Here is a 15288-nt window from a genome sequence, read left to right on the forward strand (position 1 = left end):
CGGATGGAGTTCTAGGCTCCAGGCTTCAGAATGTCCCAGCCTAGCTGTTGAGGCCATTTTGGAGTAAAAAAGACCAAGACAACCTCAGGGCTGGTGTTGAGTGCCCACGTGCCTGGGCAAGCAGCCAAGGATGGCCCAGCACCAGGGCCCTGCAGCCACACGGGAGAAGCTCCCAGCTTCCCACCAGCCCACCTGCAGCCACTCTGCACATCTGGAGAATGAACCAGTAGATGGTGGATCTTTCTCTCTCTCTCTAACTCTATCTTTCACATAAATCGATTTTTTAAGATTTAAGATCAACTAAGAGAAAGGTATACCAATAAAGAGCACTTTCAACATACGTAATCACTGAAGTACTTACTCTACAGAGGGTAAAAGAAACAAAGCGTGCTGACAGGTTACAAGGAAGAGGAAACATTTCAGGATAAGAACAATGCACCAAGAACCTGAGAAAGCTCATCAGAAATGTAGCATTATGAAAACGTTTGCATTTATTTCAATAATTTCTTCTACCAAGATAAACTCATCTTTTAATTTCATTTTCCAACAACTTTCGAAGGCCCATCATATACTAAAGACATTTCCTAGCAGAAGGAACCCGGTGAGCCTACTATAGATTTTTTATATCAGTTACATATATGTTCATATAATATAAATTCTTAATTTATGTCACATATTGTACATATTTCTACATATTTTGTAAATGATTTCAAAACATGTTTAGGTCTTATTATTCCATTAGACCATCCAAGATCTAACACTTTCTGAGAATTTTGTATACCATAGATCCTGTGCACAGGGTATTTCAATATTCCAACCATCTTTCCTGTATGTGTAAGTACTTTATCAATATGCAACACGAAATTATTAAAAAAATAGAGTTTTAAACGTGTTACAACTTGATTCTAACAGTTCATTTTCAACATGTTCATTTTTATAAAAGTCACAAACTGTAACTTGATCTTACTCAATAATGACTCAACCATATTTTGGATTAAATTAAAAAAAAAAAAAAGCTAATTAGAAACAGCAATGAGGCCCTCCGGCAGTGGGTGAAACACACCTTTCTTCAGGGGACAGGCTTGTGGTGTCAGCGTCTCACGGCACCTGTCACAGGGCCTGTGTGTGGCGAGGCTCCTCTGCTTCCAGTCCAGCTAGGAATTGTGATTCCTCCTGCTAACTTCCTGTTCTTCAGGATGGTTCTAGCTATTCGTGGTTTTTTGTGTTTCCAGATGAACCTTTGAATCATTGTTTCCAGGTTCATGAAGAATGTTTCCAAAATAAAGGCATTTTCCTCCCCACTCCCTACCCTGTGCTACCCCATCATAGAACTTGTGCGATGAAAAATAATATGCTAAGAGCAGTCACTGTGGTGAGCATGATTTTTATCTTCTTCTGATTCTCTGGTTCTGAATAACTGTGGTTATTGGGTTGATTGTTGCTTCTTCCACCCTTTCAGAAATCATCCATCATAATGGATTTATATATATATATATTTTTTTATTAATTATTTTGTATTATGTGACAGTTTCATAGGCTCTGGGAATTCCCCCCCACGCCCCTCCCCCCCTGATGGATTCCTCCACCTTGATGCAGTATTACAGTTCAAATTCAATCAAGATTCTTTCCTTGCAAATGTATACCAAGCATAGAGCCCAGCTACTTGCTGTCCAGATGGGTTGAACAGTTTCTTGGGGAGACCATTTGTGGTCCGAAGTTAGAGCTGGTAGAATATTATCCCAGTCAATTAAGAGTCCCAATATAACATCAACAGCAATTTGCAACATTATGGAATTGACATGGTTTTGAGTAACCAGTATGTTAAAAAAAAAAAAAGCAAGTTCTTAAGCACAACCTATGATTAGCTCATTGACATTTCAATTTTAGTTTATATACAGGACCAGACCGGCTGCTATATACCTTAAAATGGCTATAGGGTACCATTCAGCTGTCTTGTGTCTATTTCATTTTAGTGGCAATATAGACATTTTAATGATATTGATTTTACCTATCCAGGAGCATGGGATGTTGCTCCATCTTTCTAGGTCTTGTTCAATTTCTTTTTTAAGTAGTTTGTAGTTTTCCTCAAATAGGTCTCCTAGATTTTTGGTTAGATTTATTCCCAGATACTTCATACTTTTCTCTGTTATTTTGAATGGTATCTTGCTGGTTAGATCTTTTTCCATCTTGGGGCTGTTCTCATACACTATGGCTGTTGATTTTTGTTCATTAATTTTGTACCCTGCCACTCTACCAAACTCTCGTATAAGTTCTAGTAGTCTCTGTATTGAGCCTCTTGGCTCTTCTATATAAAAAATCATGTCATCTGCATATAGTGAAAGCTTGACTTCTTCGTTTCCCATTTGGATTCCTTTGATTTCTTTCTCTTGTCTTATGGCCTCAGCAAGTGCCTCTAGGACTATGTTGAATAACTGTGGAGAAAGTGGACATCCCTGTCTTGTTCCAGATCTCAGTGGGAAGGGTTCCAGTTTTTCTCCATTCAGTATGATGCTGGCATTGGGTTTTTTCATATATTGCTTTGATTATGTTGTGGATTTTTCCATCTATGCCTACCTTGGTTAGGGTTTTTAGCAGAAAGTTGTGTTGGATTTTGTCGAAGGCTTTTTCTGCGTCTATTGATACTATCATGTGATTCTTATTTTTCAGTTTTTGGATGTGGTGTATCACATTTATGGATTTGCGAATGTTGAACCATCCCTGCATTCCAGGGATGAATCCTACTTGATCCGGATGAATGAAATGTCTGAGGTTTTCTTGAATTCTATTGGCTAGGATTTTGTTGAGAATCTTACCATCAATGTTCATCAGAGAGATAGGTCTGTAGTTTTCTTTCTCTGTTGGTTCTCTGTCCGGTTTTGGGATTAAGGTAATGTTGGCTTCATAGAATGAGTTTGGAAGGGTTGCTTCCTTTTCTATTGTTTTGAAGAGTTTGTAGAGGATTGGGGTTAGTTCTGTTCGGAATGTTTTGTAGAATTCTGTAGTGAAGCCGTCTGGGCCTGGGCTTTTCTTTGTTGGGAGGTCTTTAATCACTGATTCAATCTCTGCTTCAGTTATGGGTTTGTTCAGGTCATTTGTTGCCTCTGGGCTAAGTTTTGGCAAGTTGTGTGAGTCTAAGAACTTTTCCATTTCTTGGTGGTCTTCTGATTTGTTGGAGTACAGTGCTTTGTAGTAATTTCTAATTATGTTCTTAATGGATGCGGTGTCTGTTGTTATGTTGCCTTTTTCATCTTTGATGCTGTTAATTCTTGCTTTCTCTTGTTTGTTCTTTGTCAGTCAGGCCAGTGGGGTGTCTACTTTGTTTATCTTTTCAAAAAACCAGCTTTTTGATTCATTGATTTTGTGTATGGTTTTTTAATTTCTATCTGGTTGATTTCCTCCCTTGTTTTGATGATTTCTTGTTTCCTGTTGTGTGTGGGGCTCATCTGCTGCTGCTTTTCCAATTCTGGAGGTGTGTGGTTAGTTCCTGTATTTGGCGCCTCTCTTGGGCCTTGACATGAGCTCCAATTGCGATGAGTTTACCCCGTAGCACTGCTTTGGCAGTGTCCCACAAGTTTTGGAATGTTGTATCAGAGTTTTCATTGGTTTCCATAAATTTTTTGATCTCATCTTTAATTTCTTCCCTGACCCATTGTTCGTTCAATAGCATATTGTTCAACCTCCAAGAGTTTCTGTATTTCCTTGGGCATTTTGAATTGCTGATTTCCAGTTTCATTCAGTGGTGGTCTGAGAGGGTACATGGTATGATTCCTATCTTTTGGAAGTTACTTAGATTTGCTTTGTGTCCTAACATGTGGTCGATCCTGGAGAAGGTGCCATGCACTGCTGAAAAAAATGTATAATTTGTGGCCTTAGGATAAAAAGTTGTATAAATGTCAACCAAGTCCAGTTGTTTTATTGTTTGTATGAGCTCTGTTGTTTCTTTGTTGAGTTTTTGTTTTGTTGATCTGTCTATTGTTGTTAGCGGAGTGTTAAGATCACCCACTATTATTGTGTATATCTATGTCTCTCCTTAAGTCTGTAAGTAATTGCTTCACGTATCTAGGCACGTTGGGATTTGGTGCATATATGTTCACGATTGTAATTACTTCCTGATGGATCAATCCTTTCACTAATATATAATGTCCTTCTCTGTACTTTTTGATGTCTGTCAGCTTGAAGTCTATATCATCTGAGATTAGGACAGCTACCCCAGCCTTTTTTTCTCGTCCATTGGCATGAAATGTCTTTTTCCATCCCCTCACTTTAAATTTCTTAGAGGCTTTTCTGGTTAGATGTGTCTCTTGTAAGCAACGGATAGTTGGGTCTTGTTTGATGATCCATTCCGTTAATCTGTGCCTTTTGATTGGTGAGTTTAGACCATTTGTGTTAAGAGTCAATATTGAGGGCTCGGCAGCGTGGCCTAGTGGCTAAGGTCCTCGCCTTGATCCCATATGGCTGCTGGTTCTAATCCCGGCAGCTCCACTTCCTCTCTGTTTCTCCTCCTCTCAGTATATCTGACTTTGTAATAAAAATAAAATAAATCTTTAAAAAAAAAAAAAGTCAATATTGAGAGGCTGCGATTTTGCCCTGCCATACATATGTGTCTTTGTGGGTGTTGGTGTCTGTGTAATTATCCCTCCTTGTGTGGACTTTAGTGGGAAGATCTTCCTGTTTGCCATGTTTGCTTGTGGTTTTCCCCTGGTTTTTCTGGATTTAGCACGTTTCTAAGGAGATTTTGAAGAGTTGGTTTTGTGCTGGCATATTCTTTGAGTTTCTGTTTGGTATGGAAGTATCTGATTTCATTCTCGAATATAAATGAGATCTTTGCTGTGTACATTAATCTTGGTTGACAGTTGTTCTGTTTCAGGATTTGGAAGATCCTTGTCCATTCTCTCCTTGCTTGTAGGTTCTCTTCAGAGAAGTCATCAGTGATCCTGATTGGTTTTCCCCAGTATATGATCTTTTCTCTGCTTCGTACTTGTCTCAGGACTCTTTCCTTGTCCTCATTGGAGTGGAACTTGAGCACCATGTGTCTGGGTGAGGATCTGTTTGGATCATATCTATTGGGAGTTCTCTGTCCATCCTGGATTTGGGCTGGGTTCATGTTCCAAGTGTGTTGGAAGTTTTCCTGTATAATTTCGTTGAGCACCATTTGCATTCCTGATTCTCTTTCTGCTCCTTTCGGGAAGGCCAATAATTCTGATATTAGATTTTCTTAGGTGGTCTTTCATCTCCTGTATGGTCTTATTGGCTTTGTTCAGGCTTGTTTCTAGCTGTTTAATGAGCTGGGTACTTTCATTTTGTGTGTCTTCAGGTTCAGAGATCCTCTCTTCTGCTGTACTTATTCTGTTAGTTAGGCTCTCAACTTTGTGCTCTAAGTCAAGGATTTTGTTTTTGACTTGCTGTATTTCTATAATTTTGTGGTTCTTGAATTCCTTAAAGTCTTCCCAGCTGTTCTCATTGTCTCTGACAGCTTTTAACATTATTTTTTTAAATTCCTTGTCTGGTAGAGCTTCCATGTCTTCATCTCGCATCTCCGACATAGATATTGGCTTTTGGTCTTTTTTTGGTGGGGTACTGGTTCTCTCGTCCGGATCATTTCTTTTTCTGAAGTTTCTTCTCATTGCGTTATTGTTACTTGTTGATTTCGGGGATGTATTCTCTGATTTGTTTATCTACAGCTTCTGGTCTCTGTGCAGTAGTTTGGAGTAGGTGTGAGTTTGCTGCTTTCTTTTGGTTTACCTTCGAAGGAGAATTTCTTTGAGTTCTATTGGAGACGTTTGGTGAGGGGGGATAGCTTTATCAACCTCTGAATGTCTATAACCCTCTGTAGCTTGGTTTCTCTAAGGTCTGTTGGTTAGACCTTTCGTCCTGTGTGCGTCTTCAGGGGTAGAGCTTAGTAGCAGCACTTTGTAGCTTCAGGGCTCCTTGTCTCTAGTTTTGGGGCAGATTTGGAAGACCTCTAGCTCCCCTCAGGCCTGTGGGGGAGTATGTGTCAGGCCGTCGGGGGCTCTAGCTATGTGTATCTGAGCCACTGTTTCAGGGCCTGCAGTTGTGGAGCTGCCCAACCCTGTCCTGATGTGAAACTCAGATGCTGGTGTGCTGAGGGGTTTGCCCAGAGGGATTCCTCAGAGGAAATGAAGCTGCACTTCCCGCCACTGGTGACCGCCTCTGTGGGGTCACAGGCATTCAGCAGTGAGAAGCTGTGCTGCCGTGCACCCCAGTCATTGTTGTATTGAGGTGTTTTGCTGAGGGAGATCCTTCAGAGGAACTGAAGCAGCACTCCCCACCGCTGGTGCCCGCTGCTGGTGCCCACCGCTGGTGCCCGCCTCTGTGGGGCCACGGGCGTTCAGTAGTGAGAAGCTGTGCTGCCGCGCACCCCAGGCGTTGTTGTGCTGAGGGGGTTTGCCTAGGGAGATCCCTCAGAGGAACTGGAGCAGCACTCCCCGCCGCTGGCACACGCCTCTGTGAGGCCATGGGCGTTCAGCAGTGAGAAGTTGTGCTGGCGCACCCCAGAAGTTGTTGTGCTGTGTGGTCTGCCCAGCGATGTCTGGTAGAGAAAGTTAAGCTGCGCAAGTCTCCTGCGCTGCACCACTGAGGGCCCCGTAGGAGCTCTACGCCCCAGCTCCCACAAAAGTTGGAGTGTTCAGTTCTCGCACAGCCTCAGACTCGGAGAATTCTGGGGGAGAGGGAGCACTGAGCAGAGTCAGTCTCAGTATGGTTCTCTCAGGGAGCGAAAACCCAGAAAATCGAGGGGTTTTTTCACCCCTGATGCACTCCACATCTCTAGGTTCCTATGCGTCCCGGCGCCACCGGTGCCAGCGCCACAAAGCCGCCAAGCCAGGTGCCTCCAGGGGCCCATGTAGCTCAGAGCGCCAAGCAGTCTCACAGCTTTGGTTGCTGGAAGTTCTGCCAGGAGGGGAGGTGTCGCTGCTGCTGGTAGGGGCCTTCACAAAAGGCAACCCATCCCGATGTCTCTGGCTGCCCTGGGTCCTCTGGGCTTCCCGCTGATGTGCCCCTTTCCCGGGATGACTTACCACATTTTAACTGGGTCTTTGTATTTCCTGCGTTCCTTCTCTGGATTTCTTCCGAGTTATGTGTTTCTTCTTGGATGCTCGATGTCCAGGGAGCTTCTGGCACTCCTTCCTGTGGTTCTTTGGTCCGCAGATCTCTCTCCAGCAGCTCCCTGTCTCTCTTTCAGTGCTTCCCTTTCTATGCTCGTCCTCCCAGGTTCGCCATCTTTTTCGTCTCCCACCATGGCATCTTGTACCCACATAAGAGTCCGCAGCTGCTCCTGGCTTCAAATTGGTTTAGCTCTGACCACTGCAACCACTTGGGGAGTGAACCACTGAGTGGAAGATCTTTTTGTTTGTCTCTCCCTCTCTCAGTAAATGTAACTTTCCAATAAAAATGAATATCTTTTAAAAGAAGGTAATTACCAGAAAATAATATGATAACTGTGAAGCCATTTCAAATTGCCTTATGTTCCTTTATAAAAGGATGCCCATGGACACAGGGAACACAACGTGAAGGTACAGGAAAACGGAGGCTGTGAGTTGGCCAGGGAGAGAGACGTCAAGGGAGACCACGCCCAATATCAATCATTAGAACAATAAGAAATGAATTATTGTGATCTAAGACATATTCTATAGAATTGTTATGGCAGGGGCCCAGCGGCACGGCCTAGTAGCTAAAGCCCTCACTTTGAACGCCCCAGGAACCCATATGGGCACCAGTTCTAATTCTGTCAGTTCCACCTCCCATCCAGCACCCTGCTTGTGGTCTGGGAAAAGCAGTTGAGGACAGCCCAAGACTTTGGGACCATGCGCCCACGTGGGAGACCTGAAAGAGGTTCCTGGTTCCTGGTTCCTGGCTTCGGATTGGCACAGGACTAGCCATTGCAGTCACTTGGGGAGTGAGTCATCAGACGGAAGATCTTCCTCTCTGTCTCTCTTCCTCTCTGTATATCTGACTTTGTAATAAAAATAAAATCTTAAAAAAATACCTGTTATGGCAACCAAGAAAACACTCTTATTTGTAACTAAACTTCCTACAGCCAATGATAAAGAATCCATCATCATCACAGAAATATGGAAGTCAAAGGTTATGACTCAGATGGCCAATGCTTAACAACAACCACAACATATCAAATAAGCAACCTAAGTACTGAAAGTACTGACTTCCAAGTCTCAGAAAAATACAAAATCTAGGAGTAATAAGAGGAAATTAAAAATAAAGATAGGTGAAGGAATGAATAAAATCTATATTAAGAAATACTGAAAATAAAGCAAATTTTTTTTTAAAAAATATATTTATTTTTATTGGACAATCAGATATACATAGAGGAGGAGAGACAGAAAGGAAGATCTTCTGCCCAATGATTTACTCCCCAAGTAACTGCAACGCCCGGAGCTGAGTTGATCCGAAGCCAGAAGCCTCTTCCGGGTCCCCCACATGAGTGCAGGGTCCCCGAACTTTGGGTTGTCTTCAACTACTTTCTCAGGCAACAAGCAGGGAGCTAGATGGGAAAGCGCAGCAGCCAAAACTAGAACTGCTGCCCATATGGGATCCCATTATGTGGGAGGTGAGGACTTTAGCTGCTAGGCCACCATGCAGGACCCAGAAACATGGATTTTTTAAAAGACACAATTAATCAACCTTTAGCTAAATTAACAAAAGAGTAGGCTCAAGTACATAAAGTAAGAAAAAGCACATGCTAACATTGCTATCACAGAAGAACAGTGGACCAGAGCTGCCTGTGATAGAATGGGTTCTGCCACTACTTGTGATGTGACCATCCCATGTGGATGTCACTTCAAGCCCTGGCTGCTTCACTTCTGATCCAGCTCCCTGCTAAAGCATGTGGGAATGTAGAGGATGTCCCAAATGCTTGAGTCTCTGTACTAATGTGGGAGAACTGGAAGACTCCACTGAATCCTGGATTCCAACTGGTCTTGCTTTACCCACCTTGGTCACTTGGAGAGTGATAAAGCAGATGCAAGATCTCTCTTTCTAACTCTCCCTCTTTCTCTGTAACTCTGCCTTGCATAGATAAAATATTTAATGAAAAACAAAAGAAATGCAATGGATTACTAGGGACTAGTAACAAGAATTATAAACAAACAAGTTCTTAGAAATGATTAATTTCCATATATTTGCTAGCCTACCAAACTGAATCAGAAAGACATGAAAAATGTGACAAGTGCCTGACATAGAAGCCCAGTGGCTAAATCCTTGTTTTGCATGGATCAAGATCCCATATGTGCACGAGTTCAGGAAGCTGCACCTGTGTTGGAGACCTGGTAGAAGCTCCAGGCTCCTAGCTATGGATCATCTCAGCGCTAGCAGCTGCTGCCACTTTGAGAAATGAATCAGTGAATGGAAGATCTTTCTGTCTCTCCTCTCTCTGAGTCTGACTTTCCAACTAAAGCAAACAAACCTTTAAACAAAAAAGAACTGACAAAACCAATAATAAGTAACAACACTGAATCAAGAATAAAAACTGCAAAGAAAAGGTCAATGACAAACGACTTCATTGCTAAATTCTACCACATTAACCCCAGAGTTTCTAATTATCAGGCAAATTTGAAAGGGAGATTTGTGGGCTAAGGAGTTATCAGTGCTTGTTAGCTTGGAACTAACAGGAACTGGGCTTGTGGCTAAAAACACCTAGACTAATTGGACTCATCTGTATCCAATATCCTGCTAAATGAGGATGTGGGGGAAGAGTATATAAGGAGAGGTGAAGGAGCAATAAACAGAGACTTCCAGAGACTTCTACCATCACTGGGCTCCTGTTGGTGCTTCATCCCCAGACACTCTCCGTGTCCACGTTACTGGCTCTGCTGACCGGAACAGGGAGAAAACAGTTTCAAACTTATCCTGAGACCAATAACACTTTCATGCCACATCTAGACTGAATCAACAGTTGGGAGATCTTATCCTACATAATGTTTTAAATTGAAAAGCACGACAGATTCAGGCAATAACAATGCATTCTCCATTGCTTCACAATTGGTTTTCTGTATATTTATTTCTTAATGCTTTTTCTGAAATATCTCAAAATCTAGTTTCATATCTCAAAATCTAGTTTAAAAAAATCATAGACCAGGGCCTGGTGCGGTGGCCTAGCGGCTGAAGTCCTCTTTTTGAACATGCTGGGATCCCGTAGTAGCACCAGTTCTAATCCCAAATGCCCCACTTCCTGTCCAGCCCCCAGCTTGCAGCCTGGGAAAGTAATCCAGGATGACCCAGTGCCTTGGGACCCTGCACCCACATGGGACACCTGGAAGAGCTCCTGGCTCCTAGCTTTGATCAGCTTAGCTCCGGCCACTGAGGTCACTTGGGGAAGTGAATCATCGGGCAGATCTTCCTCTCTGTCTCCCCTCCTCTCTGTATATCTGACTCTCCAATGGAGATATACATTTCTTACAAAAAAAATCATAGACCAGTATACCTGATAAAATAAGTAAAATTCTTATAATACATGTAAAATGAACTCCATATAATAATCTAGGTGTATCTAATCTGAGAATGTAGAAAATCAGACTGTTAATGCAAATCAGCAAACCAAATATTTCACATAAACAGGATAAAGAATAAATACTATGAAGTCATCTGATAGGGAATTTTCAATACAATTCAATGTTTATTTTGTCGTAACTTATATATTTAAGTTGGACAAACCTACAAATATTTATAGATATAACCTTAATATGCCTCAATATCTCAATAAAATAATATCTACAGATGACACACCTATTGCCATGACACAACTGAATGCCAAAAAATCAAAAGCATTTCCTGTAAGGTGAAATAAAAGTGCCAACTTTTCACCATGGTGCAAATTAATATTTTCCCAAAGGAAGAAGGCAAGGGAAGGATATAAAACGCACAGAAATAGGAATGAAGACACTCAATCCTACTTGTTTTTAAATTTTTCTCATTAATTTATTAAATGAAACCTAATGAATGCTAAGACAATAAAAACAAATAAATCTTTAAAAAGAGTGTTATTTGCTGCAAAATACATGAAATTGGATATAATACAATGAAATAAAGCTAATGCAGCAATCAATCTAACATGTTATCATATACCTAAAAGTCAAAAACAATGGCTACAAACAGAATGGTGATTATTACTAGTTGAGAGGAGTGTTTCCTGGGATAGGAAGGAGGTAGCACAGGTAGCAAAAGAAAGTAAGACAGAAGGAACAAGAGCCAGCATTCCATCACAGCCTGTGGCGGCTATAGTTCACAGTGTGATAAACTTATGGAATAAACTGGAATGGAGGGCCTAGTGTGCTGCAAAAACAGAGATACACAGAAAGCCTGGGTATCTGGCTACTCAGTTTGCGCTGCATATATTGAAATAATGCACTGCTACCATAGACTACCATTAAAGTGCATACTGATCAAAATTCACTAGAATTTTAAAAAATCAGAGTCATCCCTTCACACTAACAATGAACATTTAAAAGAAATTAAACAGCCTCCACCTACAGTGTTTTTATATTCTTCATTGTATTTTTCTTTTAAAAATATTATTTTCATTGGAAAGTCAGACTTACAGAGAGAAGAGAAAGAGAGAGGGAGAGAGAGAGAAAAAGATCTTCCATCCCTGGGCCTGGCATAGCAGCTTAACCACCTAACTCCAGTAAGGATGGCACACATACATAATACCACCAACAATTGCTGGCGAGGATGTGGGGAAAAGGGAACCCTTCTCCACTGCTGGTGGGACTGCACACTTGTACAGCCTCTATGGGAATCAGTTTGGCGAATACTCAAACAACTGAAAATCAACATACCATATGATCCAGCAATAGCACTCCTAGGGATATATCCAAAACATCTCCTACACAAGAAACCAACATGCACGCCTATGTTCATAGCAGCACTATCTACAATCGCAAAAACCTGGAAGCAGCCAAAATGCCCATCAATAGAAGACTGGATAAGAAAGCTATGGTTCATCTACTCTATGGAATACTACTCAGCTATTAAAAAAAATGAAATGCAGTTCTTTGTGGACAAATGGGCCCGACTGGAATCCATCATGCTAAGAGAAATGAACCAATCCCAAAAGGTTAAATACCACATGTTTGCCTTAATCTGAGATGAAAAGATGACAACTTGAAAGATAGTACCTGTATATTGTAATATTAGTGCAATCTCTAACAACCTGTATCCAATGCAATAAGATACTGCGATATAATCTATAAACCAACAATTAATGTCAGAATACTTAAGATCTACATCAAAAAACTGTAAAACCTACTATACCCTCAATACGCTATGTTAACCTGTAATGAGGGGAGTGCAGGGAAATCTTTCAGGACCATAAAGAGAGTGAGAAAAAAGTACAATATAGCCTATCAAGATCAAATCTGGTAATTCATAGACAACAGACTCAAAGTGGCACTAAACAACAGTAAAACTACTATACCAATACATGAGGGGGGAATCGGGTGCGATCCTGACAACCTCTTAACAGGAGGTCATGTGCGTGGAGCAGGGGAGCACTCCAGAGTAGAGCAGGTGGTAAGGAGGAAGCTTGGATCCCAACCATGAAGTCCCCCAGACCTTCACCACAAACTATTAATACGAGCAACAAGGACTATATCCCAACTGCCAAGAAGGCCACAGGGAATTGGATGCCCTCAGAGGCCGAGCACTCTGAGGTCACCCACCCCCAACCGGAGCTTCCGCTGGGGATAGAAGAAGTCCAAACACTACCGTGCAGAAACCAACGTCATCGGAAAGACAACCAGAAGCCCTGAGCGGTCCGCAGAAACAGAAGAACAATAAATGTCCTTCGGGACCAGGGAGGAGATCTTTCTCTGGTCCGAGCCTGGCTCCACCTCTGGACCCCCACCCTCCCTCGCAATGACCATCGGGATTGCTTCGAAAACCCTCACAGCAAACAATCAATCATACAAACTAAAAAAACCTAAAATAAATAGACAAACAACAGAAAGTAGAGCCTGGAATCTGACAGGAAAGAGCTGGCGTGGATTGGCTCATGTCTCGCTGGGTGGGACACAAAGATTAGTCACTCCTCACCATGGTGTTGGGGATTCCCTGCACAACCCCCCCCCCCAAAAAAAATGTTCTGCACCTTAAATGTCAACAAATATCTTGTTAGAGTTACAAGCCAGTCTAGATTATCCTAAAATCTGCCAAGATCAGCAAAATTTTACTTCAACACAGCAACTGGCTAAATACTAAGATGAAATGGACACGAAACAGCTGAATGGTGCCTTATGGCCATTTTAAGGTATATAGCAGCCGGTCTGGTCCTGTATATAAACTAAAATTGAAATGTCAATGAGCTAATCATAGGTTGTGGTTAGGACTTGCTTCTTTTTTTTTTTTTTTTTTTAACATACTGGTTACTCAAAACCATGTCAATTCCATAATATTGCAAATTGCTGTTGATGTTATATTAGGACTCTTAATTGACTGGGATGATATTCTGCCAGCTCTAACTTCGGACCACAAATGGTCTCCCCAAGAAACTGTTCAACCCATCTGGACCACAAGTAGCTGGACTCTATGCTTGGTATACATTTGCAATGAAAGAATCTTGATTGAATTTGAACTGTAATACTGCATCAAGGTGGAGGAATCCATCAGGGGGGGAGGGGAGTTGGGAGGGGATGGGGGAATCCCAGAGCCTATGAAACTGTCACATAATGCAAAATAATTAATAAAAAAATAAAATTAGTTTATTGATATGCAAGACAGAACTCTAGAGAATGGGGGAGAGTCAGAAAGAGAGGTCTTCCTTCTGCTTTATCACTCTCCAATAACCGCAATGGTTAAAGCAGGTCCAGGTTGAAGCTTCTTCCTAGTTCTACCATATCAATACAGGGAATCAATCACTTGAGACATCCTATGTATTCCCACATGCACAAGAAGGAAGATGGAGCAGAAATAAAGCAGCTGGGCCTGTCACGATAACCTAATGGGTAAGTCCTTGCTTTGCAAATGCTGCGATTCCATATGGGTGCCAGTTCTAATACTGGCATTCCCACTTCCCATTTAGCTCCCTGCTTGTGACATGCGAAAACAGTGGTGGATGGCCCAAAGCCTTTGGACCCTGCACCGGTGTGGGAGATCCAGAACTATGTACCTATGAGGTACATAGGCTCTAGGCCTCTGGCTTTAAATCTGCTCAACTCCAGCCATTGTGGAAGATTGAAGATCATCTTCTCTGTCTCTCCTCTTTTTAATTTTTCTTTATATCTGACCTTAAAAAAGTAAATTTTATTAAAAAAGAGAGAGAAAAAAATAAAGCAGCCATGACGTAAGGTGGCGTATGCATGGGATGTTCATATCACAAGCAATGGCTGCACCCACTTTGTCCAGACATCCCTGATCCGCTGTACTTCTGTGATATCAAATTTTATATGTTCCTCTTTTTTTGGTGTTAGGTACTTGAGCCTACTTTTTGATTAATCTACTGAAAGGTTTATTGATTCTTTATCTCCAGTATTGCAGAATACTATTTTTATTCATTTCTACACTAATCTGTACTTTGAATTTCCTTTTTCTACTCCTAGACTTCGCTTCTTATTTTTCAGAGACTTAGAAATCAGTACTTAGGATGGTTTTTTGACATTGTGTTGTTGTTTATTGTTGGCCATCTAAAGGCATAACCTTTGATTTCCTTGATCATGGTCAGTTATTTTTCATTGGCAAAAGGCAGCATAGTTGAAAATAAGAGTGTGCTTTGGTTGTCATAAAAATATAATGCAAAATATGTTTCTTGAATCACAGTAATTCATTTCTTATGGTTCTTTTTGTACATTTTATATTCGTGATGTTTACACGGTTGAGGAGGACCATGCATGCACATGTGGATACTGATTAAGCTAGGAAAGATGGAGAATTAGGGGGAAGTGGATGAGACCATTGCTTCCAAATGTTCTTCTTGTGTCTGTGGGATGGTGGAGTGTAGGAGAGAAGCCACTCCCAGAATACCAATCACAATAGAACCATGGGATATGGAATGGTCATCTGATTTTCCAGGGTCCCTGCTATAGAGGATGCTCTGAGGGTTCTGTTCAAGTGGTTTCCATAAGAAATTGTTCTAAGGTCCATTTGTTGATATTCCAACTAGAGTTTCTATTCAGGCAGATCTTCACGGTTAATACTTGCTTGGGGTAGTTTTCAATCTTTTCTGTCCTCTTTCACCTGCAGGCTCCAATAGACTGCCATATCCCCTCTGTGCATCTGAGCGTCTCCGCCATAGATCCTTTGCATGTTTTGCACAGCAGACTG

The sequence above is a fragment of the Ochotona princeps genome, unplaced genomic scaffold (genome assembly GCF_030435755.1).
Source record: "Ochotona princeps isolate mOchPri1 unplaced genomic scaffold, mOchPri1.hap1 HAP1_SCAFFOLD_161, whole genome shotgun sequence".
NCBI classification, from domain to species: domain Eukaryota; kingdom Metazoa; phylum Chordata; class Mammalia; order Lagomorpha; family Ochotonidae; genus Ochotona; species Ochotona princeps.